This window comes from Manis javanica, chromosome 2, assembly GCF_040802235.1.
Source record: "Manis javanica isolate MJ-LG chromosome 2, MJ_LKY, whole genome shotgun sequence".
In the NCBI taxonomy this organism is placed as follows: Eukaryota; Metazoa; Chordata; class Mammalia; order Pholidota; family Manidae; genus Manis; species Manis javanica.
Window position 1 is genome coordinate 99688268 of NC_133157.1, and position 25169 is coordinate 99713436.

The 25169-nt window shown below is 41.4% G+C and overlaps 1 long non-coding RNA gene across 2 annotated transcripts in view; it reads left to right on the top strand.

The window, feature by feature from the left end:
- The first annotated feature begins 2269 nt into the window (after positions 1-2269).
- Positions 2270-25169, top strand: part of LOC108397020 (uncharacterized) — a 79131-nt gene continuing 56231 nt past the window's right edge. For both annotated transcript variants that reach the window (XR_012127920.1, XR_012127919.1), the window contains exon 1: positions 2270-2385. This is a non-coding gene — a long non-coding RNA (uncharacterized lncRNA). The remainder of the gene's footprint in view (positions 2386-25169) is intronic.

Below are 25169 nucleotides of genomic sequence, written 5' to 3' on the forward strand. Positions count from 1 at the left end.
GTAGGTCTGTGCTAATTCCAGGTGGTTATGCCAGAGTCAAATGGCAGTTGGTGTCAGAATAGGCTCTTACAGAAGGACTGTTATGTAGTTCGAAATGATACTTGAATTTGATAACAAAGTTTCAAATAAGAATGTTCATATATATGTATATAAAATGAGTTATATACATATATGTAAATATGGATTACAAACATAATCCATCAATTAAACTTTACACGAAAAAAATTAAGTTGTTACAAAGTAGTTGTATTTCTCATTAATTCCTTAGCAGAAATACTGATCCAAGGTTACATTAAATATTCTGACCTTACATGTTTATATTTTAGTAGTTTGCCAAACATCTACTTAAATAAAGCTTGCATTTGATCTTGCCATTTTATTTGATAAAAATGATGAGTAATCGGTAGGAATTGTTCTTAAGAGTTCATAGTGAAAGTTTATTTAACCATGGTTTTTATTTTTTTCCTTCTAGATTGATATGTGAGCATATTAAAGTTTGTGAAAGATTTCTAGGGATGGAAAGAACTCAAGAGGTCCAAAATTTGTTACCATATCTTTGGTAAGAATTATACTCAAACCATTGCAGGAAAATGTTATCTTGGTGTTAGAATAGAAAGTATAGTGAAACTGAATGACTCAGTATCCCTCTTGCTCAGCTCTTGATGACTAAGTCATCCACAACTGGAGTCCTTCTTCAGACTTCTCCCTAGATCGTGAGGCAGTGAGGGCAGCAAGGGCATGCTGAGTGGGGTGAACCTTGGGACTCCCCCTTCAGGAAGGGGAGACATCCCTTGAACCCATTACTTCTACAGGGAGGTATTTTCTGGGCCCTTCACAGAGGTTCTCGAGCTAAGGCAGTGTGGAGCAGTACCTGATTTTGTGATCTGAATGCACACTTTCCCTCGGGGGTTCTGGGCTTTGCTTGTAGACCTGGACATTTTTGGTGGAATAGAGAAGTAATGAACTGAATGTTCTTGACCCGCTGTCTGTACAAACCCATGGGGAGTCTGCGACAGAGACGGATGGTCTAGTTACTCGTGGGAAAGAAAGGAAAAGATATGGAATACCTACTCTGTGCTAGGAATGAGTATCATCTCGTTTAATTATTAACCCAAGATTGTGGAGTGAATTTCTTCAATTCCTTTGCTGATTCATTTATCATACAAATATTTCGTGAGTACTGTGAGAAGTGCTGGAACTCGGTGGGCCTTGCCATATGGTTCTGGGTATTTCATCATTCATATTACTTTCACTGAATTTTAATTAATTTGAAACTTCACAATATTTCTGCAATAAAATTAATATATTAAGAAGATAACAAATAAAATATGTAGGAGGTAGGATAGAAAGAAGAAGAGCAAATGGTCTACCTCCTAACATTTCCACTTAAAGGAAGGGAATGTGAAAAAAGAACAAAAACCAACTTTTTAAAATCTTTTTTTTAATGGCCCATATCAGGCCTTGCCATCACTTTTGTTACCTAATAATACTTGGCCTATGAATCTTTCCCTTCATCATATTCCAGTGAACTTTATTTCAAGATCAGCCTGTCTATTTTACAGGACTGATCTCCTTCCAGGCTTCAGATGGGAAATGTCAGCCCTCCTGTCAACATCCCTAACATTTAAATTCTTGGGATACCAAAGATACTCTAAGAGAACAGACAGTAATGGACTGTACACATTACTCTCCCAAGTGCTACTGGAAAGAGGCAAGATGAGAGCTTCCCAGCCATTTTTTAACAGCAAAATAGGCTAATAAAATGATACAAATCCAGAATCATCTTTTTGCTGAAGATTTTAGCAGACATATATAAAACAGAGAGAAATAAGATTTATAATGCTTATAGAAAACCTCAGTTGATTTTCAATCCATACCATTGAGACCCACCAGGCATTCTGTGCTTTGGAGATACTCAGCTTCTTTATCAAAAGGACACCAAATTTACTGATATGACAAAGGCCACATTTGCCCAAGTGTGGGTGTTTCGGAATATACTAAAATGTGGCACTCTCCCAAAAGGCATCTCTGCAGAAGTCTGTCCTTCAGCCTGGCTCGCTGTGGCTGCCTGAAGCACGAACATGACTTTCATGTTAAATCAGCTCCCAGTCATTATGTTTGAGTGTGCGAACTCGTCCTGTGATTTTGTACGCCTAAGTGCTCCTTAGCTGACTCACAAGAAATTTTTGAGGTTATTTGCTGTGTCATGAAGAATCATCCCCAGTTTTGCCAGTGTGCAGAACACTTTGATCTGGAGAGCAGGGTTTACTGTGACTTGTGGGTGCTAACATTAAGCATGGCCTAGAGGCACACAGACGGGCAGGAAACAGGGGAAGCAGAACTCAGGAAAAGATGACATTTCAGGACTGATGAAAAATATTCTGGGTGAGTTGTTCGGGGATTGAAGGGGACTGGTGGTGGACTTTGCATGCACCATTATGAAAAGGCTGCAGAGCTGGGAGCTCTTTTTTTGGGAGAACAAGACCTGAGGAGGCTGCTGAAGAAATACTGTATCTGTCACAGCCAGAAGAATAGTATGCTGCCATTTGGACTCTAGTGACAGGGATGAAAATGAGTTTTTGTGAAAGACATATCAGAGTCAATAGGCAGGAGCTTGGCTGTGGCAGGAAGGCTGAACCAACCAAATTGAGACAATTTGCTGAAAGAAGTGAAATTCCCAATAATGCCTCAAACAGAGTGTGTACCTGTGTGAGAAAAGTGGGGTCTTAGCAGAAAGATGGGTGAGCTCAGTCCTCTTAGTGTTAACTTTGAGCAGCTGGTGAGGTCTCCTGGTGAGAATACTGTGGAAATAGTTGGATAAATTACTGCCCAGAGGGAGACAGTGACTTTCAGATTTGTACAGCCATTGGATCCGGACCACGGGCTCGCTGCTTTTTCTTTTATAACTTAACATGGCTCAATGTGACCTTCTTGCTCTGTATTGCCATTGCATGTGATCAAGCCTGAGCCACGGGTGAGAAAATTTGTATGAGGTTTGCACTGGATGACATATTTCAATAGAACTCTAGTAACTAAAAATAGAGTGTAACCCATGGTTTGCCTGTGGCCAGCTTGTGTGGAACTTCTGGATTTCTGTTTATCCACAGGTTGCGACTTGGTGCACCTGGAAAAAATTTGAACCCATTATTACTTGCATGCCAGTCAGAGAATGCCCATCTCACATAGGACCGTTACTGAGGGTTGAATCATGATAACACTAATAATTCTTGTATTTCCAAGGCAAGTGTACAGAAAAATCCCAAAAGCCTTGGATAATTGCCCACAAAATGCTCTAGTGAGGAAGGAAGGTGGAAGAAACTATTTCCCTATATTACCTGGAAGAGGTAAAGACACAGCTTAAGTGAAACACCCAAGGTCAGACAAGAATGACAGCCTGACTCCTTCTCACGTATTTCAAAAGCTGGATTTCCCAACTCTGATCTTGTTTTCTGTATGAATAATGTGCCTTGAAACCTGTATTCTGAGACCACCTGCTCAATCCAATCTCAGGGAGCTTCTAACAGGCATTAAATGGGAAAAGAATATCTTTCAGGGGCCAGAGAGATCACTTATTGGAGGAAACTAAATCCTTGATAGGAAACATACCCTGAGTTGTTGGGGTCCTGGGGAATACAAGCTGGGTGATGCTCAAATTAGTTTATACACACACACACACACACACGAGTACATGTTTGTATGCAACATGGGTACACACACATCTTTTCCCAAAACTGTTCAGAAATTCATACAGAGTCCCTAGGTCTTATTTCATGAGCTACCTTAAGGATCATTTGAGAGTCAGTTTAAAAACACTTGCCATAGGACAGGGCACATCAATGTGGGGCAAGGAGGAGACAATGGAAAACCCAATCAGCAGACAGACATGTGAATGTGAATTTGAGAGAGCAAATATGGCCAAGTGCCAGCACTCTAGGGAGCAAATGATGCCTTTTAGGCCAGTGAAGCCTGGGGCAGTGCTGATGGTTTATGGAAGACCACTATGCCAGTAATGGCTATTCTCAAAATTGGATTCAGGTTCTAATACAGTGACCGAATGTTGTGGTTGCTTTTGAGCATAAACTTTATATATATTCAAAGGCAAGATCATTATCCCAATACCTCTTTAGAAAATATGCTGCCTGATGATAAAGGAAGAGAGTATTTTTATTATTTTAAATTAGGTTTCAGATACTGTTTTAGTCCTCTCTCTTCAAATAGCCTCCTTTTGTCTTTCCAGCTCATGCCCAGTCTATAGCTCTATATGAATAATGTGTGCTGAGACCTATAGTAAGTGATTACCTGCATGTATCAGAGAGCTGTCATGGACATTCAGGGGCCAAACTACTTTAAGGCGATAGTAGTTATTTTTATAGGAAAAGAGATTCAGATTAAAGCAGTCCTCTCCCAAGACAGCTGGTATTTCCAGTCCTCTTTTGATTTCCGGGAGAAGGAGATCTTTTGTTGGTTATTGTGAAAATCTGCCAGAGATCACAGAAATCCTGCATATATTAAACTTTAGCTCCCAGAGATAAATCTTAAAACTATTCATAAGGGTCTTTATTTTTTTTGTCCCTGTTTGATGTTTTCTGGGCTATTTATGACAAAAAGGGCTTCCATCATCCAGAAGCCCACTGTTTAAGAACCTTTTGCTGGAAAATGCCAAACAAGTGGAAGGAAAGTGAAAAATTAGATCTTCCAGAAGTTTTCAACACCATTATTTGGCAAGTAATAACACTGACATGGGCCTTTTGCATTATCTTCTAATTTTATACCTTTGTCCCTGCTCCCACTGGAACATATGTTCTCCTGTGGAATAGTGGGGCTTAACGACCCCTAAAAGATGACTTAGCCCAGATTTGCCATGTGTCACTGGGACCTCAGGAGGGTGAGGACATAGAACCAGCTGCCTGGGTGTGAATCTGTGTTCACCTCTGACTCAATGTGTGACTGTGGGCAACTGACTTAGTCTTCCTGTACCTGGGTGTCTTTATCCACCAAAGAAAGGTAATATTAATCCCTGCCTTCTATGGTTGCTGGGAGAGTACAAAGAGTTTCCAAATGCATAGTATTAGAGTGCATGTGGCTGGGTTCACTGAGATCACTGTCATCATTTTAGCTGTTCCCAGTGTCTTACTTAATGACTGATTTAAATCTGTGGCCTCTCTTCCAGCAATTTTCTGAAGTTCTGGAGTACCTTCTTGGCCTACAGCTCCCTTTGTTTTCCTTGGGAGTGTGTGTTGTGCAGAATGCAAATGCGATTACTGGAATAAAATATAACTTCAAAGCCTACAAATAGCCACGTGTTTCTTTAATATGTAGCATTAAACTAGTCCAATAAATAGTTGGTCAGTTCTTCCATTAGGACCAACTTTTGTTCTTCATCATCCTCGAGGATTTCATTGATAAACTGTGGCTCAGGCAGAGCTTGTATTCTTGCACAAACACACTCAGCCCTCTGTGGAAGGTAGCTTCTAAGAGCTGGGGGAGCATCTGAGTAAACTTTCTTGATCAGTTGGGTCACAAGCTACCAAGAGTATGTCTGCACCCCCTTGTCAAAGCCTCACTTAGGTGCTGTGAAGACGCTTTGCTTGCTTTCATGTAGAAGAACTGACCGTACAGTGAAGAGCTATAAAGCCCAACTCTGGAAAGCCAGACCCATTCAGTCATAGCTTCCTTAGAGGCAGCTCTGGGAAAGGCTGGGGACTGGGAGGGTTTGCCTCCTGGCTCCAGCTCCCTCCCCCATTCTTGCTACTCCCCAGCCCGCTCCATGCTGGCCCCCTAGAGCTGCCTAGGGCTCTGCATTTGCCCTGATCTCATCTTCCATCCAAACCAAAGTGCCTTCTTGCCTGCCCCCTTGGGAATCTGCTAGGAATAATCTGATAAACTAATTCTAGTTGCCATGGATTTCATGTACGTGTGTGTGTGTGTGTGTGTGTGTGTGTGTGTGTGTGTGTGTGTGCATGTGCATGTGCAGAAGCACAAGTGCAGGGTTGCGAAGGATGTTAATAATTGAGTTTGTTAAGCTCCCAGATTTAATTTACATTTTAGTAAACATCGGTGAAGTCTTAATCCAAAAAGAGAATCACATGGAGGGGCACAGTGTCAGAATCAGGAGGGGAAACTTGTCCAAGGAGGCTGTTTCTACTGCCCCTCAGGTCCTAGGACATTGTCAAGAGTGGTTCAAATATTATGTTGGCTTTAACAGTGATGTTATATATCACATGCTGCATATACCAAGTCCGAAGGTGCTGATTGACTAAGCTTCATGACTATTGGTTAAAAATCTTTAGATGTTGTATTGGAGGACAAAACCTTAAAGGTGGTGGGGAGACACATGGTCTCAGAGTTCTGAAGGGCTCTCAGTCTTGCTTTGCTTAGCAGAATCACTGAGGAATGTGCTATATTCCCAGCACCAATGGTGGCTGTGCCGTTCTGCCCTCCATCCTCGCTCCACAGGCATCCAGCTCAGGGGAAGATTTTGATGAGGACACAGGTGTCCTTCTGGCTCCTTCATCTCTGGTTAAGAGTCACTCACCTAGATCAACTGGCTTTGAGTCCTAGCTATGGCACTTGCCACTGAAGGAGTTTGGATAAGTTATTTAACCCCTTCTAGTTTTCTAAATCTGCAAAACAGGACAAAAATATCTAACTCACAGTGTTGTTAAGATGACATGACATAGTATATGTAAATTGCCTGCTGCCTTGTAGATATTCCTACAACCATTAGTTTCATTTCCTACATAGTCAATTTCCACATGGCAGAAAGGAGGCTTTGGGAGGTTAAATGATTTACTCCAGACCAACACAAAGATATTTCTATTTATCAGTAAGCAGTATTTTACCAATTATCCTCATTGGCAAAATTGGCCCCCAAAAAGGTATGTTTACCATTCATGCTCTTTCTGGAAAGACAGAGAGCATGTTTTGGTCTGTGACATGTTCTTCTCAGGTCTCAGGGTAGCTGTGAGTTTTCGGGCCAGCAAGTTCTAACAAATTAGGTCCAACACAAGTATAGTAATTTCGCCACAATTGTTACTCGGCTGGAAGTTGAGATGAGACAACCAAGTATATAATTTTCATGTTTCAACTTTTCTGCACTGCCTTACTATCTTTAAATAGAAAATAATGTACAAACAAAATGTTAGGCACTTTTTTTAATTCCTACTCTTCTCCCATGAGGTCCCTTCATTCCTCTCAGTCTCCATGGTGGCTCCAAATGCTGCTTTCAACTGTTATGGGCCAAAGTTCCCATCGGCCTGCTTTCCCTGTCCTCCTGATATTTACAGGTGCTGATTCTAAATGCAAAAATTCCTATTTACTAGTGTAATTACCCAATTTATATGCACAAAGGTGGACTGTCATTCACAAAAATTAATGTAGCTCCAAATACCACAGGTGAGGCCAGCTCAACTGTGATTTTCACTTAACACATTCAGACCTGGCTGGGAACTCTGTTGACTAAATTGTTTTAGTTATGCTGCATCTCTTAATTTTACATCAGTGCCATGATGGAGTCCTGTTCTGATGCCCATGCTGGAATCTTGACTTGATCTTGTAGGTGGCAGGGAGCTTTGGTGAGTTTTTCAGGATGATGATACGATGGAGTTTGAATTTTTGCAAAAGGAATCCTGTAGGACTCTGCAGGATGATTGCTGGATTCTGACTTCTGGAGACACATTAGACCATTGCTGTTGAAGCAATGAGTGTGTGGGCTGGAAATGATGGACTGGAGATCTGGAAGGGAAACATATCAAGGGGGTGGTGGGTGGATAAAGAAGGCTGGTAATGGCTCAATACTCATGCTGGCTAAGATGATGGTAAGAGTCTCAAATTGCCTGAGAAAGTAATACAGGTGGTTTTTGACTTGAGGGTGAGGCAATTTAGGAATTCCTGCTAGAGAATAAACAGTAAGCTTGGTAAGGACATGGTCCTTCATGGCAGGGACCAAATCTCATCCATTTCTGTGCTCCCACAGTATTTTTACAGTGTTTTCACCTGAGTGCATAGGTACTAAAAAAATTTGGTGAGTAATTACCTGTGTAATTTGGGAATGTTTGAATAATACAGTTGTAAGACAAACAGGTCCAGGATGGCTGGTTCAAGGCTTTGCTATTGAAGGTCTATGCAACTGACAATTGCCACTATGTAAGATAGCCAGTCACGCCCAAGCTTCATGTTCCAAAGAATGTTTTTCTCTGATAGACTTGTATTTCTCTAGCTCACTTGATCTGCTTGTCAGTATGTGCCTGGGGTGCTGGTTCTACCTCAGTCTACTGTTGGGCCAACAGCGAGAGCAAGCAGAACATGGTGTCTGCGTACGCTGCGGAGGAGGCAGGAGGGGAGCTGTTTCACCTGCAAGGCACACGGATTGAATACTGTGAAGTCACACTTTTGAAGGCCCGTTAAAGCAGAACCGTCATCTCCCCTGGACACCATTCTGCATCTGGACTCTGCTCGGCAGAGGCCAATGATGACAGGGGAGACCTGGCAGCTCATGAAATAACAGCCAAGTGGCACCATAAGCCCTCAAGTCGTGCAACACTCATATCTGCTCTGAGTTCACATCTATTAAAAAAGCTGCTTGATACTAGAGTAAATTCTATCGTTGGGTCTGGCAAGCTGTTTTAAACTCTTGCCAGTTAGGTAGGCAAGAATCCAGAGACTGAACTCAAAATAACCATGACTGCAGGGTTTGCTCTGAGTGGCCTGCAAAGAGGAAATTACCCCTTTTCTTCTCTCTCCATTCTCTCCTCTCTCTCTCCTTTTCCCTTTTGGTTCACCAACTTTTAGGCCTAGTGCTGCTCAGTTGTTCAACAATCTGTATAAATTTTAAGTCGAATTAATGCTTTCTCTGCCAAACTGAAGGAGGCAATTGCACTAAAGCCCTCTGATATCAATAGCACACTTTAAAGTCTAATGTAACAGTAACAAACATGAGTTTTTTCTTCCTTTTTATTTGCCATATCTTTTTTCATCAATTTGGGACATTTGTCAGTAGTCTTTTTAGATTCTTTCCTGACTTAATATATGGGCATCCTAGACTCCTTTAAAAGAGAGGTGTGGTAATGAAAGAGGGCAATGTACAGAAGGTCAAAATGTGTCCTCTCTGCTCTGGCAAGGCAAAGATGTTAGCACGGTTGGCATGTTGCAAGCAAGCTCCCAAACTAGCCTGTTTATCTTCATGGGTCACGTCTGAGGGATCGTCTCTATCCTCCTTTCCTGATAGGGAAAGTGAATTCCAAACCTGAGGCCAATCCTTTGAAGGTTATGGGAAAAATAAATATGTTAGTGTCTGTAAACAATCCCTTCTTGATACAAGAAAATATATCTATTTATCAAATAAAAATTGTTGTGCAAATATTTCTTTAAAGAGAAGCAATCAAAATGACAAGGTGCTTTATACTATAGCCTCCAGCCCATTGTAAATGTCTTGAGTCACTATAAATGCTGTATTAACCCCCAAGTAAACTGCTTGTTGGACATGAGCTCAGCCGTCCTGGGCTCTGCAAAGCAGTTTGAGCTGAAGGGTTCCCAGCTGGTATAAAAGACAAGCCAGAGATGGCGGCTTCTGTATTTGCCATGCGCTTCACTCCTTGGCTTCCAAAGGGTCTGAGTAAGAAGTGAGTTAAATGAAATGATGAGAAGGTCCTGCTGTCATCAGGTGTGTAAATAAAACTCAGAGGAGTCAGAAACTCTGTCATCTTTTTAGACTCAACATCCAGAAAGCTTCTTTTCAAGTCTATAAATGGAAAAATATTAGATGCCAAATATCCACTCTTCATTTTCTTTCTTCACATCAGGTCCTTCACGCACCCTACTACCTCCCGCCCCAGTGGCCTTCTCATCTACTTACCTTGAGCCCCGAAGCCCTTTCTAGGTGCTGAAGATTCTCAGGGAACCAAAGCCTGTTTCAGACTAAGACAATCTGGCTGGTGGGATGTGGCAGAAAGATGGCCAGGTTAGAGGTTGGGAGCAGACCCTAAGCAGAGGCAGAATGTGATTATCATCATAAATTGTGCACAAAAACAAAGTTGTGGGTGTTCAGAGGAGAAGAAGGGCACATCCTGTGGGATTCAAAAACTGCCCCTATGGTAACAGAAATTAGATAGTGGCTCCAAAACCTATGGTTCATTAGCAATGGCAACTGCTGGGCAGAGAGGAAAAAATTCACAGCACTCTCCTTGGGCATGATGCTATTGTTTTCATTTTCATTCTTGTTTCGTTTAGGCCTTTCCCTTAGAAAGTAATAGATATACATGCTTTTCATTTTATTAATAGATATAGTTTTCTTGTAGCAAAAAAGGATTATTTGCAATCACAAAAATATTTATTTTTCTCATAACTTACAAAGTAGTGGCTGGGGTTTGGAATTCCCTATCGGAAAGTTGAAGAGAGAAAATTCCTCTTTTTTTCCCTTTTAATTACAAATATGCACATAATCATATTTAGCATCATCATGACACTAGCCATTTTGAGTACCTATTTGTGTGTCAGTTCCTGGGTTAGGGCCTTTGGTACAGAATCCTACTTAATCTGCCTATTTTACAGATGAGGGAATGGAGACTCATATAGTTTAGTTTGTCCAAGGTCCTAAGAGATTCAAACCAGGGCTCTCTGGCACGGAAATGTGAATCTGTCCCCTCTCACTGAGCTGCTGCTGAGGCTCACGCTCTGGGGTCCCATGGGGTTGCCCCACTCTGGGCAGTGTAGTTTTGGGGCAGCTGTTCCCACCCTTCTTGCCTAGTCCCTTCCTGCCATTCTGTCCCCTGTGCCTCTCAAAATGGTTCCCTACTCATTGGCTGATTCTTGAACTTAACTGTCCCTCTCCATTGTACTTAGAGTGAATTTGTCTCAGGGTTTTGTTTATTTACTTTCGTTTTTTTCCGAAAGCAGAGTTTTGATAGGGCTTGGGGGAAAGAAGTGGTAAAGGCTCCAGAAGCCTGAATTCAGCAGGCACAGAAGTACTGATGAGAGAGGCATGGAGCCACGGACTCTGAGGGAAAAGGTTTAGTCCTGTCCCAGTTGAGGACAGCTTTATTCCCACCAGGGGGCTGCTTTCTCCTGGGCCCACTATTGAACCTAACACTGATATTTGAGGGGTAAAATCAAGAAGAAGAAAAAAATAAACTAGAGAACATTTGGGTAATATATTTGGAAACTTTGCTGTTCCCTTCAGAAACTATAAGCTTTTTTTCTTTTTCACCATTTGCTGCCTGCATTGTCCTATAATTTACATATCAATTAATTAATGTACATGAAAGAAGTATTTTTAAACTATGCACTAATTTCTTAAGTGGAACAGCAACTGATAGTTGCAAATATAATCGATGGTCCACAGGAACATTTACAAAAGTCTGCAGATGAATTTCCCCAAATTTTGTGTACCATAAAAATAAACTCCTCAGCAATGTTTCTCTTGCTGGCTTTAGGGGCATTTTTATGAGGAATACAAATAAGTAGACATAAGTAAAACCTTTGAAAACTGGATCCTTGAGATGGCTACTCCTAGTATCTGAACTTAGTGGAAGCAGATTGTTTTATTGTGCCAGCTTTCTAGATAGAAGGGCATTTGAAGCTGCTTATTGTTTCAAAAGTAGAATTAAGGCTTTAATAAAATGAAATTTGATATTCCATAGATTTAGAAATATCTTTAGATAGAATCATGAACTGCTCAGCCTAGTTTGAGACAGTTGAGGTTTGTACTTTTTTATATAATACAATTAAGAGTGGAGTAAATGTCTTCAGGAGATGCTGAGTGATAGAAGCAACCAAAGTGGCCATCAGTAGATGAATGGATAAAGAAGATGAGGTACATATACATAATGGAATATTATTCAGCTATGACAAGGAAAGAAATACTGATGTTTGTGACCACATGGATGGACCTATAGGGTATTATGCTCAGTGAAATAAGCCAGGTGGAAAAAGACATATACCATATGATTTCACTTACATGTGGAATCTAAAAACAAAACAAACATAACAGCAATGGACTCATAGACACTGAGAAGTGACTGGTGGTTACCATAGGGGTGGGGCTGGGGTAGGGTGGGTGAAATAGGTGAAGGGGATAAAGAAGTACAAAATCTCAGTCATAATATAAATTAGTCATGGGGATGAAAGTACAGCATAGAGAATATAGTCAGTAGTTCTGTAAACCCTTTCTATGTTGCCAGATAGTAACTACACTAGTTGGGGTGAGCATTTAATAATGTATATAACTGTTGTATCACTATATTGTATACTTGAAACCAATATAATACTGTATACCAACTATACTTCAAACAAGAAATATTTTTAAAAAAACAAATTTTCATCTGTAAAACTGAAATCTTTTAAAACATATATTTATTTTCTACCTGTAATATATGTTTGTTGTAGAGTTGGAAAATATAGAAGAGTGTGAAGAAGAGTGTCTTGATAGAATTATTCACAATCTTACCCCCATTAAATATTTTGGGGGTCTGGCAGAGAAATACAGGTCCAAGTGTAAAAGGAACTACATTGGCATCACATTAAATATACAATTATACTCCCACTTTTTTCCACTTAACATTTTTTATCTTGAGCATTTACCATGCATTGACTATATATCAGAAATGTGGTTTTTAAAGACCAAAGAGATTCCTATCCTATGGCTACCCAAAAATTAATGTTACCAATACTCCATTGTATGCCACTTGGAGTTTCCAATTTTTAGTTAGTAAAATAACCCTTAATGAACAATCTTATTATATTTATTTATCTTTATGTTTCTGTGTAGATTCATAGATCCTTTTTTCTTGAGATAATGTCTCCTACAAGAATTACTAGGTTGAAGATTATGAGCATCTTTGAAATTCAAGTTTGAATCCTACGTCAGTTTTTCAAAGGCATCCATACCAGGAGTTGTTGATATGCAGCCAGTTTCCTTTGGCGAGAGTGGACCATCATAATGGGCAATTCCAATTTATGATGGGTATCATCCCAGTTGGCACGTACAAGCTTCTGTGAGTTTGGCAGTGATTGGCTCCATCCAGGGCTTATTTTACTTCCACCTGCCTTGAGTTCATTACAGACCCTGGAGAAAGGCCCATCCATCCACAATGAGCCTCCAGTGGGCAGAGAACACAGTGGTAGCCATTGAGATGCTAGCTGGGTATGTCACCTTTATGCAGACGGCTGTGTCTCTCATTCAGTTCACCAGCTGCCTCTGAAGAGCCAAGGGAACCCCTTGTTCACCCCGCAGATATCCTTCTCTGGATGGGGGGAGAAGGATAATGAATGTCTACTAGATGAAGCAATTAATCTTTAGAAAAATAAGAACTAATGTGGGAAGTGTGTCTGTGGAAGATGCTATATTCTATTTTTGGCAAAACGTGTACATTTATAGATAAATCACTCTGTCTACAGCACATACAGATTTTACCACCTGTGCAGTTAATTGAATCAGTACCTAAATACCAATTTAGGTAGTATGCTCATTTATAAAGTTGGTGCCTGTTATTTATCCTTACAACAAAGGACAGTTGGTTTTCTTTTGATTTTCAAAGCTAAAAAACTGGTATCTTACTTGACACTGAAGTGTAAAGGAGATAGAACCTAGGGTCATTGGCCAATACATCTGTTTTCCTCTGAGTCACAAATAAACCTAGCCTTGTTTCAATTATACATTATTTTCAGGGCTGGAGGGAGCCCTGCTCCAGCACTGGCTGGTTTCCCAGGCTGCCCTGAAACATCAGCTCGGAATGGAGGCCAGTGTGGAATCCTGGTATATTGGACATACAGACCAGGGAAAGGATGGGTCTGGGGGTGAAGCAGTTGGCAATGTAATAGTAAGAAACATTCAGGCACTTAATATTTGCTATTGCACTTGGAACTTGCGTGGAAGCATCCTCATGGCCCAAATTGCAGTGTTTTGCCTCAGCAAGATGGACTCCACCGTGTCTCTCTCTGGTTAGTGTTGGAAGATAATGGCCTCTGGCTGTGCATGTGAAGGCAGTCTCCTTTATCTCCCCCTATTCCCAGAGTCCAGCATTTGGCAGAGCCCACAACGTGACAGGGAATCCATGGGAAAGGGCCTTAAAATAACAAATATTTCCCATGGCACTCAGATTTGTACTAGGATAAAAGACCTGGGAGGAGGTGGCTTCACTAACTAATCTTGAAGCAAGTCACTGATCTCTTTAGCCAGTTTTGTTCCCTCTACTATGTTTATTAAAATTAAAGCAAGAACACAGTTTCTAAAAATATGCCTGTCCCAGATCATCATTCTATAAAACATCACATACAATCCTCTTAAACCTTTGTCATTGAATCAAGAAGCTGCCTTGGAACTGGAATCATCTTGTTTTCTGTTCTTTTAGTAAATGAATGACCAAATCATCCAGGACAGATGAAGCTGTCTAGTTTGTTCTTAAAGAGCCCCATGATGATATCAAATGTTGGCAAATGTGGGAGGAAATGGGTTCTCTGGCCCATTGAAGCTATAAGCTGGTACTTTCAGCAATGCCTATAACAGCAAAAATTATAAATATCCTATGTGTCTACAATAAGGGAAGAGGTGAATAAACTATTTGGACCCATATTATGGAATGTTTTGTAATTGGTAAGCAAGAATTATATTTTTGGAATGAGAAGTGGTAAGTGTAAACATGTATGTAGGATAGTATGGATCACATGTGAAGAGAATCTGCCCACCAGATATAGGTACTGGTGTGTGTATGTCTGTGTTGGAAAAAGTCTGGAGAAAAACAGAGCAAGTCGACTAGTGTGTTGTGTACTTTTCGAAATGTAAATCAGGTATAATGGGGGCGACTAGGGGAACTTTATTTGTAATGTTTAAAATTTGGATAACTGATACTTATTACTTATATATTTTATTTATTGCTTTTAACTTCTGATATTGATTTATTAGTTCATTATAGCTTTTATTTATTTCTTACCCATGTATTTTAAAAAGGTAAAAGAAAAGCTCTTCAGAGCAAAGCATACAGCAAGTGCTCAACATCTGCTGTCATAGACACTGTCAAACGGTGATGGGTCTTCCGCAGTGCACCATTTCAGTGTCTGTTGTATCCTTGTGTCACAGACCTTCCTTTTGTCAAGCAGAAATTTTTTCCAATTTAGTTCAAGCTCCTGTTTATTTTTTTCCATTGGGCCCTCCTGTTGGGCCTTCTGAAAATTCAGAGAGCATGGCCAGCATTTCCTGCCTATTGCCAGCCCTCTGACAGACCTGTTTTACATTCTGCTAGCTTCCCTTCCTCCCCTGCTGGGAGAAGGTTCTCAGCTTCTGAAGCTCACTGAGCTGGCTGATGGTTGTGCTCACAGGTGATCGTGTGCGTGACTCCTGCTCAGTCTCGGTGTGAGTGCTCATGGACAGGATCTGTCCACATCTTATCAATAGAACACAGGAGTGGTCCCTGTTGGCTGAGAGAGAAAAAATTAATATTTCCTTTTATTTTTTAAAGTGATTGACCCTAGGAAAGAGTTTCCATACTGAACATGAGCTGTCAAACTATTCTGTGGACAATTAGTTCTCTGCAGTTCATTGCATATCAATGCATATGTGCAAATTTAGAAATTTAGCAACTCAAGCCAAATATATTTATCTATCCTCAGTGGGGAGCATGTTCACCATAAATTATGTTAACTGTCGATCCAAGTATTTTAAATACATGAAAACAGCTATCTTACTTCTAAGTCAGCAGCCTGAATAATTCTATAACCTGAGTCAAATTTTACACAAGTAGAGAAAAAGTGAGGAGCAATGTGAGGAGAGACAAATAGAAGATTCCATTGCTAGCTGGTGGCAAGAGGGCAGGGGGAGCAAGATGAATCCATGGGAAACTATTCATAGAGAAGGTAAGGTGCCCAGTTTTTCATTTCACCATTTGTATTCCTCATATCAAACAATATTAGTCTCACCCCTGCCCCAGACAATTGAATGCTAGCATGATGTTAAACGGATAGCCATCACTGACAAGTTCTAGAACCTTTCTCACCTTGGGTAATTTCCTAACACTTCAAAATTGTCTTTCTTAGATGGTTTCCATCCATGCAAATTGATGAAAAGCATATGCTAAATAGCACAAAACATAACAGGAGACAGGAGCTCTTGGGAATAAAGCATTGCCTTGTCCAGGCCTTCTAGACCAGCTTGAGGTACTGCCAGCCAAGACAAAAAGACAGCAAGAGAGGAGAAGCCTAGAAACTTAGAAGGAGGCCACCATGGCAGAGTGGACCGAGGCGTGGCCAGAGCAGACTCCCAGTAGCAGTGGAAATTCTGCTCTCCCAGGGCCTGGCTGGATGCTATGTACTCTTCTTGCTGTGACAGCAAGGCCACATCCCCAGTCTGGGACTGGCCATTGCAGCTGCTCTCCAAGGTCCAGTTGGAGGATTCCCAGATGGGCTCAGCCCCACAGCCCTGCATCCTCCTCCATCCCAGGCCAACCTTGAGAGATACACATGCCCCTCTTTCCAAGTCAGGGTCACCTGAACTGTAAGGCACCCCTAGAGTTACTGAAAGTCAAATTCCTCCTCCTCTTAGTTGGAAATTTCACCAATATTTTGTCTCTGTCTTATAAGATACTGCATTATGCCTTATGAGCATGTAGCCAACTATAGGTTCACCATGCCTCAGTGATCTTGTGACATGTCCAAACATCACACTTTGGAGGTGAGATGAGCAGGTTGTTAGGCTCGAACCACCCACCCTGCCACTGTGTGGAACGTCCTGGCTGCAGAGCAGGCAAACAGTCACAGAGCTGTAGCTGTAACAGCCTCTCCTCTCCTCCCCATGGTAGGAGTCTGCTCTAGGACCCCTCCTCTGTCCGCTCAGCCATGGTGGCTTCCTTCTAAGTTTCTAGGCTTCTCCTCTCTTGCTATCCTTCTGTGTCTTTCCCCATGTCTCTTGTGTTACTTACTGAATGATATTAAAATTACCTAATATTAGTATACAGGATCCTTCACAATCTGCCTTACCACCTATTGTGGGATGAATCCTGTCCTCCAGAAAGACTCAAGTCTTATTTTTGATACCTGTGAATGTGACCTCATTTGGAAATAGGGCCTTTGCAGATGTAATTAGCTGAGATGAGGTCACACTGGAGAGCAGGGTGGACCCCTAACCCAACATGATGGTGGCCTTGTAAGAAGGGGAGACAAAGAGACACTCATTCAGAGGGAGGAAGGCCATGTGACCATAGACACAGACTGGTGGGATGTGGCTACAAGCGAAAGGATGCCAGAGATTGCCAGGAAGCACCAGGAGCCACCAGGAGCTAGGAGACAAGTATAGGGCAGATACTTCCTCAGAACCTCCAGACACCTTGTGCCACCACTTGTGACACCTTGATTTTGGACTTCTGACCTCTAGAACTATGAGACAATCAATTTATGTTGTTTTAAGTTATCACAAATTTAAGTAATTTGTTATAGGAACCTGAGCACCACCCATGCTCTACCTCCTTCCCCATCCACTCTCCTCTGCACACACCAGACCCACCTCAGTAACCTCTATCTCACCAGGAGTTTTTGTGTATTTAGGGTCTAGCCCTGGAGACCACAGAGAATGTAGGTTCAGAAAAAAATGCAGATTCCCTCAGACCATAATGACCTCTTACAATGGGGCATCTGCTTCCCAGGTGGTGAATATTAGCTGGTCAGATAAAGATTTATGATGTAAACTGAAGCAAAAATTAAAACAGGCAAGTGCGGATTATCTAGTATGGCATCCACATAATTTTCCCCCATGGAATGTAAATATTTATGGTGGATATTGAATGGAAGGTTGGGTGCCCCAGAAGAAGGGTGTCCTCAGAGGAAACCTGTCTCTGGTAAGGTTGTGGAAGAACAGAAGTCACCAACCTCCAGGCCATGGGAAACAGTCCCGTTAGGTAACTGCTCACTCACTGTTCTACCACTGTGGACTGAGACAAAGTCCATCGTAAAGCATGAGGGCTTCAGCCTTGAAGGTCAGATTTTTGTAGCTGTACTAGAACAATAGGAAATTCAAATACATTTCCATTTCTGCTTTTATTTCTTTCTTTTGCTCTCTTCAACTATCCATAGACAGTAACTTTCCTGACTTTGGTTCAAAGAAATACTGTAAAGTTTCTTAAATCCACACACCTTATTTATAGTGCCTATGGCACTTAGGAGGCCTGTATGGATGCATATAGAAATAAAGAACTAATATACAGTTGAGGGGATGAGTCAGAGAATGGGTGAATGGAAATATTTAAAACCCTAAATTAATCTGTGGAAGCTTCTCAACTTAACCTCTTTCTGAGGGTGAAAGAGAAGGAAGAGAGGATGTGGGTGGTACTCTAAGAAGCAGGTGTGCTCCCTGGTCCTGAGGAGGACAGCAGTCTTTCTCACACAGGAAGAATAGTTGGTACTCCTTTTATCATTTGGGTAGGAAGAAATTCCTCCCAGAAATCATGGGGGATTTTGTCTTCATGAAAGTATGGATTTTTTAATATTTACCTATTCCTAGTTTTTTTTTAAAACTCTATATCCGTGGGATTTGTGGAACTAATTGTAAACAAAGTTTCTGATATGTAATCCAGTCAGCCTTTTCCCACATGATTGCTTTTTTGGAGGGATTACAACTTTCTCCAGCTCATGGACCGTACACACTGCTTTACTTCAAAACCAGAACTATTCCATATGATAGCTCTGGACAAACCTGGGTACAGTGCCCGTCATCCCCTTTCATGATTGTCTCATTATCTATTTCTGAGCTATGTGGGTACAATTACTTACATGTGTACACATGCATATACACACACAGACACACAGCAAGGCATGTACACACATTGATGCTTATTTTATTTAGGGAAAATGATGAGTAACTGGAGGGCAAGTGTATTTTATCACTTAATTCACTTCATTGAGTTACGATTCTGCATGCACCACTGGCTTAACCCAGAATCCTCCGGAGCACATCCCAAATCCTGGTTCAGCACATGGCAAGGCCGCGCAGTTGAGCAGCCAAAAGCATTTAGTGTTGCATTTGTTGTTGATTTTGAAAACAAACAAATGTGTATTGACATAAAGCAATCTAAAAATTCAGTTCAGGCGTACTGACTTTTTCACACTTAGGCATCAGAGAGTAGCTGAGAAATGAAAGATTCACCAATAATGGACGTGTGCCAGCACATGGTTGTAATGCACATTTGAAGGCTTCTCATCTCAACTGTCTATCACAGTTTTTAGCACGAAGAGAGTGCTCTGGTTGGTGCTTTGAATGTTTTACGGGCACTGGATGAACATAAATGCTTGTGTTTCAGTACAGCCTTTTCCTCTGGTCCTTTGCACTATTAAGATGTGCGCAGAGGGGTCTCTGTGAAATCATCCCCGCAAACTCTGCACTTCACCAGGCACCTGGCAGAGACAGTTGAACTACGTTCCCTAACCCATGAGGCCCATATCTCAGGAGGAATTGGAAATGATGGAAAATTTGAGAAGCCACTGTTTGGTACAGGCCTCCCAAATAAAGCCACTACTTTTTGAAAGATTAAATTCCCCCAGGGAGTCCTAATCCTTTGGGAAGGTCACACTTTAATATCGGGATTATGCTGTCCTCAACTTTTCCTGTTTTCTAAGAGCTTTTATTTTATGCCCATGAGCTAGAAGGCCAAAAGAATTAAAATTATTGTTATCTTTTCAGTTAAGTTTATAAAAATGGGTGAGTTTTCTGTATTATAATCATTCACATCCTCCCATCGTGGGACAACATCAAGATGACGAAGGGTTGATCTGTCACCTTTGCGTAGGGCAGGAAGAGCTGCCATTCTGTAAAACTGGGTATTATTTAACACAGGTGCTTCTTTGTACACACACCAAACAACATGGTCCCCAAATAACAAGAGACTGTTTTTGATGCACTGAGCTAAACAGAGTAATTATAGGTTCCGAGGAGACAGGCTGCTGTGGATTGAAGCCGTCTCAGTTTGGGCTTTCTTTTTGTGGAAGTGTTTTAATTATATCTTTAATGGCCTAGAATTCACAAGAAACTGAAAAAGCAATATATTGATATTCTTTCCTGGGGTGTATTTGTTGATTGTATTTGTTTTGTAAAATGATGCAAGGAAATGTTGCAAAGACTATAAATACTTGGGAGGAGTTGCTTATCTATCTCTGAAGTTGGCAGATTTCTAACCTCAAGATGAACTCAAATGTGTTACACTTTAGGTTGGTTTTTTGGGGGTGAGGCAAGCACCCTTTTGTAGTTTTAAGGGTCTGAAAGATGGCTTTCTTATGTCTGTGTTCTAACAAATACATTTACAATCATTTTGGGTAGCTTCAGTAATGCTAAGCTATAAAATAAAACAAGACCGTTTGTACTGTTGGCATTTTCATAATGAGAAATAGTTTAAAAGCCATCGTCTTTTATCCAGATTTGAACTTTTTTTATAAGTTTGGAAGTTATTTTATAAGTTTAGAAGAGTATCATATTCGCTGAAAGGTTATAAACATGCCTCCTATTTCTTGAGCCATATGGAATGCATGATTAAATGAACTGAGAAAACATCTAACAGTGCCTACAAAATTATTTTTATTGTATTTGATGCATTAAGAAAGAAAGAGGATATTTTAAAATTGAGACTAGTGATGAGTTCCTTCTGGAGTCTACTATTAAATGTGTGTTTATCAAATGCCACCCTGCCAAGCAAATCTATGAATCAGTAGTTTAAGGGGGGAAAAATGGGTCAAGCCAACTGCTTGTCCTTTTATAGCTAAAACAATTGGTGGAATGATCTAATTTTTTGATGGCCAATATGTTCTCATGGTATCTTACAGCTGTAGTCCAAATTCATGCTGGGGGAAGAGTGGGCTTTACTTGATCGGGAAGACTACCTGATCAGCTTCTTTGTTTTTCCTGTTTGCAGTGTCCTCTTGCTTGCTTTTCTCTCTGTTGGGGACAATGTGATTCTCCTAAGCTCAGGAGGAACAAGTTAGCTTGCAATGCTCTCCCATAGTCTCATCTACAAGATGTGAATAGAGAAAAAGGTGAAATAATCCCAATTTATAGATTCATGAATTGTTTTTACTTCCAGTATGATCATCTAAACACCTACTGAAAGTTGACATTGGATGTTTAGTGTTGGTTTATATACAACTGAAATTCAAAGGACTATAGAAATACTATTCTGTCCAATTATCAACACTGGGACACAGAGCCCCAGCTTGGTCCCAAAGATGATCGTGTCCTGAGAACTCCTGGTGTGACTCTGCTGGGCATCTAGTTGCATTACAGCAGCAGTCCTCCTGGGAAAAGTCTTAGCCTAATGAAGTATACACTGAGGCACATGGTAGAAGATTTCTAAGTGCACTGAAATATATGTCTCTCTAGTTTCACTCACCCAAGCCCCCCCCAGGGCTCAGACAAGACAGGGAGAGTGAGATATAAGAGAGCTGAGAGAAAAAAGCTGAAAGCTGTGTCCCTAAGAGCCTGTAACGTGCACTAGGAGTCACGACCTTGGGACCACATGACAGCATAGCTATCATGATAAACTTACTGTTGGGACCTGAAACACCTCCAGCCAAAGGGCCTTTGCTACAACACTGTGGCAGCAAAGTGCAGGTGCCTTCAGACAGGTGCCTTCTGTTGACAGTTGCAATATTTGGTACCATCTCAGAAGGATCAGAGTAGCAGCAGTGGCTTTAGGCTCTGGTGGCAGGATTGGTCCCACTGGCAACACTGTAGCATTGGCAACTTTCTTTTGTAGTAACTGATGATGTCTCAGCAAAAGCCAGATTAAAGGGCAGTGGCAGGTGCCACACAGTACTTGAGCAGGTTCAAGCACCCAGGAAGTAACCCCAGAGTCCCCAAGGAGGGACATGAGCATTTGCGGGGACAGCCCATTATGTAGTGGTGGGTAGTCAAAGGAAAGTAGAGACAGAGAAGCACCACTGTGTCATGACTAGAGTGACCCATTGTTCCTAGGCTTCAGTAGTGTCACTGAGGCTGGACTGTGTTTCAAAGATGTAGACCAGTTGCTCTGAGAGACTATGAATTTCTTGTTTCCCAACGTGTTGGCAAGAATTTTTGAGAACGCAAAGGGAAATTCTTTTATTGCAGAGTTGCTACCAAAACTGTGTGATCTTGTCAGCCAGAGTGTCAATTAAACTGGGCTTGAAGAAGCATGTTCGTCACCCCCCCATCATATACTGGCGCTTGGAATTTCAAGCAGCAGTCCTCTATACACAGTGCATGTAGAATTTCTGTCATAATGTGAGAATGGGAATCATATGCTCTGCTTTCCTAAGGGGGAGAAAAATAGTCTCTAATGTTTTCCAAAAATGACACTGTTTTTCATTATCCAGTGCATTTCATGTATGTCGTTCAGCTCTATACGTTGGATTCGTGTCACTGTGGTTGTTTCCCTAAGCTGCAGGGAGGTACCAGCATTTTTCTTTGCTAGGAGTTTGGAAGGCACATATCCATTTCTCTTGAGAAAAGAAAACAAGAAAAAATTCTTTGTCCCTGTCTTTTGATTTACCCTCTGCCACCTCATTTACTTTATGACAAGTGAGTTAGTTTGGTCTTGAAAACATATCTCCAGAAATACAAAATTGACATTGAAATAATGGACAAGACTGAGGTGCCATGAGTATTTTTCATTGCCATAATTTACTGTTTAGAGATCAACTTGGTTTCTAAATGGATTTTGCAAAATATGATCTCACAGTACATTTCAAGACAGAAGGAGGCCATATGGTCTACCCAAACCCATCCACCTGTCTATCTAATGCTCGTATCATGGCATTTTTTTCTTCCTTGTCCGGCTCTCCTTTGAATGTACTCAGAGCTGCAGGTTTCATTGTTACCTTCAGAGGACCAGTTCACACATCAATTATTCTCTGCATAAAGAACTTGGCTACTTTTTTCCCCCATCTTCCTAAAGGCTGAAGGGGAAAAGGTTGACTATGACTAACTTGAATCTTATACTAGCAGGTGGGAAGTTAATTGGGAAATGACAGCAACCTAACACTAATTTGCAGAAGCGTTTGTATTTCATGAGTAATTGCCATGTGAAAGGTAACTTGGCTGCAGGCTCAGTGAAGCTGAACAACAGACAATGTCTAAATATGGCTTTGGCATTTGGGACATATGTTCTTTGCCTAGAGGTGTAGTGAAAGAAAGGCGTTGTTTTTGGATGCAAACTTCAAATTAGGAGACTTAGGATATTTTTCAAGGGAAAGCAAAAGTGAATGGGGCTGCATGTTTTCAGTGGGGTCAGATGTACTCTGTAAGTTAGAGTGACTTTTCTCATCCTAGAGGCTGGGGTATGTTGTAGTGTTTGCTTGAGAGCCAGTACAATTGACAGGGTCAAACTCTCTTCCCTAAGCCGAGAGAAGACCTGTGTGCTGCAATCTCACTCAAAAATGAAGCTGCATAGTTAATTTATCTTCCTGAGGAAGAATAGGAACCGCAAAGAGGTTTACTGGATTCTTTGTCCAAGGCTGCCTTTTGTGCAAGAAAGCCTATGAAATTAGCCTGAGGATCTGGGATTATGTCATGAATGGGAATCCTTTAGATGACATATCTGCTTACATGCAGCTTAGACTGGAAGTCCAACAGCTTTAGGGCCCATAACGTCAGATGACCCAGAGGTGCATTTTATATCCATAGACATCTCCCTGAGGGTGAAGAGGTAGTGACTATAACTGGCTGTGCCATACAAACAGTTGCTGTGTTTGGCAGGTGATACAGCCTTGAATTCTCTAATACTGCCACATGGTACCAGGGGCTCCTGACTAAGCTGTAGCCAAGAGCAGACACAGCAGCCTCAAGGAAAGATTCTCTTTGGTGAGGCTGGGAGGAGGTCAGTAAGACACAGGGATTGTGTGTGGAAATTGACTTTAATGAGAATATTTAAGGCATATGGGAAAGCATTTGGAAGAATTACATTTATAATGCTGGCTCTCCAAGCCTCTAAGAAACAATTCAGAAAGGTATCTTTACCATTTGTGAATTGTGAAATATTCACATCTCCAGGGGGGTGCGTGGGTGTGTGTGCATATTCCTATTTCAGGGGTGTGGGCAATATTGGTACCAACTATTTCTTAAGTATTTGCCATTCCTACCCTGCTCTGACTCACCTGAAATTGGTGGGCTGCAAATCTTTACTGGCTGCCAGATTCCTTTCGAAAGGAAATGTTTCTTCCCATTACCTTTCAAACTCAGCTTTCCTGGGTGTTGCCGGTGCTTTATTTCAATGTATTGATATCACTGAAGGAGAGAAGAGGAAGTTTCCCTCTTTGAGCAGGGGACAGAAGGGTCTAGGAGAGTTAACAGCAGCCCCATTAGAGAGGAAATGTGCCTGATGACTAGCTGGGGATTTAGTATCCTTCCATTTACCAACGATTTACGAAATGCCTTTGCTCAACTGCATCTTTCTCTGCTCCCATTGTTCTGTGTAACTGAAACAAGCCAGCATAGCATTGTCATCTATGTCAATAACGGTCACAAAATTGCCTTTTCTCCTTCTGCAGTAGACTGCCTGCAAAATATAAAGGAGTGTAGTGATGCACCCAAGCAAATTACCCTCACAAACTCATTTAAATAACATTTTCCCTTCATATATGCAAAAATCAGATGAATATTTACAACATCCAGGAATAGGTACCAAAGGAAGGGGAAAAAACCACAAAAACGACACACAGCCAACCCACCCCAACCCTGCAAGTGTAATCATTCTCAAAATGCTCCCCAAACAAATTGTTCTGGCTGCTGTTGCCCAGCAACGATACGACTGTAGTATTCTGCCTGGACATGTGTAAACTAGAGTGGTCTTTCTGCTTAGAGCTTGCACAATCAGCAGAGCAGAGATGGAGCAAGATGTGAGGGAGTTAAAGTAGGGTTAGGAGAGCAGGTTGCCATGACCCTCAAATCAATTTCAGGCATTGTATGTGACATTTTTCTGTGTTCCATCACTTCACATTAGTCTTGCAATGAACTGCCTAATCAGACTTTGGGGGCCATGGGACCTCAGAGTTGCAGTAGTGTTAGGTCAATTCCTACCCTCCAGTGTACTGCCACTTGGGAGGCAGACCATTATGTAGGCTCTTGAGGTTCTCAAGCTCTGAGCTGGGAGAGAGGACAAAGTTGCTAGCGCCCCTGTGTCATTCAGCAGGCTCTGACATAGTTCACATTGTGGCTTCAGCTGCACCAAGTG